Source organism: Staurois parvus, unplaced genomic scaffold (assembly GCF_062004578.1).
Source record: "Staurois parvus isolate SC_StPar_1 unplaced genomic scaffold, SC_StPar_1.0 ptg000569l, whole genome shotgun sequence".
NCBI classification, from domain to species: Eukaryota; Metazoa; Chordata; class Amphibia; order Anura; family Ranidae; genus Staurois; species Staurois parvus.
This window is the reverse complement of record NW_028318365.1, coordinates 495,908-501,907: the sequence shown is the minus strand read 5'-3', so window position 1 is coordinate 501,907 and position 6,000 is coordinate 495,908. Positions and strand designations below refer to the sequence as shown.

The following is a 6,000-nucleotide window of genomic DNA, read 5'->3' as shown; positions in this document are numbered from 1 at the left end:
GCAGCCGTACTGAAAGAAGGAGCAGCCGCTCCTCTCCCCCACTGACACTAACGATGGGGCGCTGTTCCTCCCCCACTGACACCAACGATGGGACACTATTCCTCCTCCCCACTGACACCAACGATGGGGCACTTTTCTCCCCACTGATACCAATGATGGGGCACTATTCCTCCCCCACTGACACCAACGATGGGGCACTATTCCTCCTCCCCACTGACACCAACGATGGGGCACTTTTCTCCCCACTGATACCAATGATGGGGCGCTATTCCTCCCACTGACACCAATGATGGGGCACTATTCCTCCCACTGACACCAATGATGGGGCACTATTCCCCCACTGACACCAATGATGGGGCACTATTCCTCCCACTGACACCAATGATGGGGCACTATTCCTCCCACTGACACCAATGATGGGGCACTATTCCCCCACTGACACCAATGATGGGGCACTATCCTCCCACTGACACCAATGATGGGGCACTATTCCTCCCACTGACACCAATGATGGGGCACTATTCCTCCCACTGACACCAATGATGGGGCACTATCCTCCCACTGACACCAATGATGGGGCACTATTCCCCCACTGACACCAATGATGGGGCACTATCCTCCCACTGACACCAATGATGGGGCACTATTCCTCCCACTGACACCAATGATGGGGCACTATTCCTCCCACTGACACCAATGATGGGGCACTATTCCCCCACTGACACCAATGATGGGGCACTATTCCTCCTCCCCACTGACACCAACGATGGGGCACTTTTCTCCCCACTGATACCAATGATGGGGCGCTATTCCTCCCACTGACACCAATGATGGGGCACTATTCCTCCCACTGACACCAATGATGGGGCACTATTCCCCCACTGACACCAATGATGGGGCACTATTCCTCCCACTGACACCAATGATGGGGCACTATTCCTCCCACTGACACCAATGATGGGGCACTATTCCCCCACTGACACCAATGATGGGGCACTATCCTCCCACTGACACCAATGATGGGGCACTATTCCTCCCACTGACACCAATGATGGGGCACTATTCCTCCCACTGACACCAATGATGGGGCACTATCCTCCCACTGACACCAATGATGGGGCACTATTCCTCCCACTGACACTAATGATGGGACACTATTCCTCACACACTGACACTAATGATGGGACACTATTCCTCACACACTGACACTAATGATGGGACACTATTCCTCACACACTGACACTAATGATGGGGCACCATCATTGGTGTCAGTGGGAGGAATAGTGCCCCATCATTAGTGTCAGTGGGAGGAATAGTGCCCCATCATTGGTGTCAGTGGGAGGATAGTGCCCCATCATTGGTGTCAGTGGGAGGAATAGTGCCCCATCATTGGTGTCAGTGGGAGGAATAGTGCCCCATCATTGGTGTCAGTGGGAGGAATAGCACCCCATCATTGGAATACCATACTGAAATACCATACCATATTGAAATCAAATCTGATGTTTTTTCATTTTTATTTGGTGTGCGTTGGAAGAGGGGTAGTCTTATACGGCGAGTATAGCGCAAACCCTATATTTTAACAGGAAAAGTAGGGGGTCGTCTTATATGCCGGCAAATACGGTACCTAAAGAAAATGTGTTGGACAAACATGATGATCATTCATCCGCCATGACAAATTCTGGCCATACTTTAACACAGTGATTTCTTATGATCATCAGCTCCATCTAGTGACCAAAATGGGGGATTTTTCCTGAAATGAACTCAGAGTAAAAATAAAATACTGCATTATGGCAACTAGATGGAATAAATCAGAGTATGAAATTATTATTATACAGGATTTATGGCGCCAACAGTCTGCTCAGCGCTGTACAATATAACAGGAGACAATACAGCAACAATACAGATCAATACAAGAGGGATAGGAGGACCCTGATCCTGGGAGCTTACAATCTAAAAGATAAAATACATCCAATATTCAACACAGCTGGGCGAATGCCGGGTCACATCTATTCAATTAAATATTTTTTAAAATTAGACTGCAAAATCTTCCACCACAAAATATACTCAGCCAATGAAAGGTCAGGACTCCATTTTTATTCTTCTCCTGCTATCAATGGCCGACCCGGTCCCACACTTCATCCATGTCTTTGGGGACCTCTGATCTCCTTATGAACTGTTTCTTCCATGATGAAGATCAGCCATGGAGTATATCTGAGGTGTATATCAGGGTGTGCTTCTTCCCCACATGAGAGCTGGGATGTCCAGCAACATTCATCTAGAAGACATTTCCCGCACTCAAGGCACTAATACACCTCCAGGGTTGTGTGGGACCCCTGATGTACAGGAAGACAGGACTTCAGTGAGGAACATTTCCCTCACTCATGTCCGGAACGCGGCTTCTTCCCCGTGTGAGATCTCTGATGTCCAGAAAGATAGGACTTCTGTGAAAAACATTTCCCGCACTCAGGACAGGAATACGGTTTCTCTCCTGTGTGCAATTTCCGATGTTTGTAAAGATCAGACTTCTGTAAAAAACTTTTCCCGCACTCAGGACAGGAATATGGCTTTTCCCCTGTGTGAGACCTCTGATGTCTGTAAAGATTGGACTTGTCTGAAAAACATTTCCCACACTCAGGACAGGAATACGGCTTCTCTCCCGAGTGAGATCTCTGATGTGTGTCAAGATGGGACTTAAATGAAAAACATTTCCCACACTCAGAACAGGAAAGTGGCTTCTCCCCTTTGTGAGATCGCTGATGTGTGTAAAAATCTGAAGTGTCTAAAAAACATTTCTTGCACTTAGGACAGGAATACAGCTTCTCAACCGTGTGATATCTCTGATGTCTGTTCAGACTGGACTTCCATGAAAAACATTTCCCGCACTCAGGACAGGAATATGGCTTTTCTCCTGTGTGAGATCTCTGATGTTTGTGATAAAAGGACTTGTCTGAAAAACATTTCCCGCACTCGGGACAGGAGTATGGTTTTTCCCCCTTGTGAATCCTTTCATGTGTGACAAGATCTGATTTTACTACAAAACATTTCCCGCACACAGAACAGGAATACGGCTTCTCCCCCTTGTGAAACCTCTGATGTCTGTAAAGTTGGAACTTCCTTAAAAAACATTTCCCACAGTCAGGACAGGAGTGCGGTTTTTCCCCCGTGTGACGCCTTTGATGGGTGACAACATCTGATTTTAGTACAAAACATTTCCCACACTCAGAACAGGAATATGGCTTCTCACCTGTGTGAAACCTCTGATGTCTGTAAAGTTGGGACTTCCTTAAAAAACATTTCCCGCACTCAGGACAGGAATACGGCTTCTCACCTGTGTGAGATCTTATATGGACATTAAGACCATATTTAGAACGGAAACCTTTCCCACACTCAGTACAGGAGAAGCTCTTCCCTGTTGGAAGGCCGGCCCGGTCCCGCATAGTCTGAGGTTCCTCAGGATACGAGGAATCCGATGGTCCATCTACACTGGGTGGGGCCGGATGGACATTGGAGGGAGGCGGGTTTTCTCCTAGAATATACTGTATGATGTCCTCATCTTCTACTTTCCATTCTGGAGACAAAGTGAGACAATCCTCGGAGGTTTTCCTCATCTCCCGGCCATGGACTAAAATACAAAGACAAAGAGGATTACTAGACAGAAGCTGATTGGTTTCCCCAAACAGGACTCCGCCCACATCAGGCAGCTTGGTCTAGATGGGTGACTTCTATCATGACTTTGTACACGACTTTCCAGAAACATGATGCTACTTCAAAGCAAACATCGACGGGATTATAAAGTCCCAAACACATTCCATTCACACCCGAGCATAGCCGAAATGTAAGTTCCCACTGTGACAGACCCAACCGGGACATGGGCTTTTGGAGGGGACTACAGGCTAGCCTCTTGCCTACGGACCATGGCCCTGGTGTCTGAGGGGGCTTTATTCTTTGGTGTGTGCCTGGGGGGACCTTTGGAGTAGCTTACTTGGGACTCAAGTCCATATCTCCCCAAAACACACAGACTCTGAGAACTGGAGGACCAAGATACAGATTTGGGGTCCCTGTCCCCAAACTAGAATTGACTGTTTTCAATCCCCCTCCTTCCTAGACTCAGAGACTCTAAGATGTTGATATAATCCGTAAAACAACCTGATGCTGAGGACTCTTGCTGGAATCTGTTTATTAAGGTGTGATGTGTCTTTCTCCCATTGTGTGCCTCCTAGGTGTGCATTGTTAATGGAGTCACCTATTGTTTCTCTGTTGGGAAGTCCTTCTGGAGGTGCCTACATGATAGGATTAGACCGATGTCAGCTTCACCTCGTTATCTAACCAGTGTGGGATGTTTATCCTGATGGAGGTCCTTCTGGAGGTGCCTACATGATAGGATTAGACCGATGTCAGCTTCACCTCGTTATCTAACCAGTGTGGGATGTTTATCCTGATGGAGGTCCTTCTGGAGGTGCCTACATGATAGGATTAGACCGATGTCAGCTTCACCTCGTTATCTAACCAGCGTGGGATGTTTATCCTGATGGAGGTCCTTCTGGAGGTTCCTACATGATAGGATTAGACCGATGTCAGCTTCACCTCGTTATCTAACCAGCGTGGGATGTTTATCCTGATGGAGGTCCTTCTGGAGGTTCCTACATGATAGGATTAGACCGATGTCAGCTTCACCTCGTTATCTAACCAGCGTGGGATGTTCATCCTGATGGAGGTCCTTCTGGAGGTGCCTACATGATAGGATTAGACCGATGTCAGCTTCACCTCATTATCTAACCAGCGTGGGATGTTTATCCTGATGGAGGTCCTTCTGGAGGTGCCTACATGATAGGATTAGACCGATGTCAGCTTCACCTCGTTATCTAACCAGTGTGGGATGTTTATCCTGATGGAGGTCCTTCTGGAGGTGCCTACATGATAGGATAAGACCGATGTCAGCTTCACCTCGTTATCTAACCAGCGTGGGATGTTTATCCTGATGGAGGTCCTTCTGGAGGTTCCTACATGATAGGATTAGACCGATGTCAGCTTCACCTCGTTATCTAACCAGCGTGGGATGTTTATCCTGATGGAGGTCCTTCTGGAGGTGCCTACATGATAGGATTAGACCGATGTCAGCTTCACCTCGTTATCTAACCATTGTGGGATGTTTATCCTGATGGAGGTCCTTCTGGAGGTGCCTACATGATAGGGTTAGACCGATGTCAGCTTCACCTCGTTATCTAACCAGTGTCGGATGTTTATCCTGATGGAGGTCCTTCTGGAGGTGCCTACATGATAGGATTAGACCGATGTCAGCTTCACCTCGTTATCTAACCAGTGTGGGATGTTTATCCTGATGGAGGTCCTTCTGGAGGTGCCTACATGATAGGGTTAGACCGATGTCAGCTTCACCTCGTTATCTAACCAGCGTGGGATGTTTATCCTGATGGAGGTCCTTCTGGAGGTGCCTACATGATAGGATTAGACCGATGTCAGCTTCACCTCGTTATCTAACCAGTGTGGGATGTTTATCCTGATGGAGGTCCTTCTGGAGGTGCCTACATGATAGGATTAGACCGATGTCAGCTTCACCTCGTTATCTAACCAGTGTGGGATGTTTATCCTGATGGGTAATATTTGTTGGCACTGCCCCTATTTCTGGAGTGTATAAAAACTGTATTTCTGTTCAGTAAAGTCGTTCTTGTTTGACATCTAAGCTAGTCTCGTCTAGTCTTGGGTGCAATGCCCGGCTACAATACCTTGGGCCTGTGTCCTGGAGGTGAGGAAGCGGTTCTATGATGGAATCACCCATTCGGGGTGATAGGCATTCCGTCACATTTAGTGACAAGCAGTGGGATGTTTCCTGCAGTCTGGGACATCCAAACCACCACTGGGATCTGAGGTCCGGTTAGCAGAAGAGGAGAGGTATGGACACCAGCCACCATGGAAGAGGAATACGTAAGGAGGGTGCAAGAGATGCGGATGCAGCACAGTGGACCGGTGCCAGTGCAGGTCCTG

At 47.9% G+C, this 6,000-nt stretch overlaps 1 pseudogene across 1 annotated transcript in view; it reads right to left on the bottom strand.

Annotated features, from left to right (window-relative positions):
* Positions 1 to 1,397: 1,397 nt before the first annotated feature.
* The window catches only part of LOC149450629 (uncharacterized), a 46,960-nt pseudogene continuing 42,357 nt past the window's right edge, over positions 1,398 to 6,000 (bottom strand). Inside the window, exon 4 of the transcript XR_016315231.1 lies at positions 1,398 to 2,770. The product of XR_016315231.1 is annotated as an uncharacterized LOC149450629 (transcript). The remainder of the gene's footprint in view (positions 2,771 to 6,000) is intronic.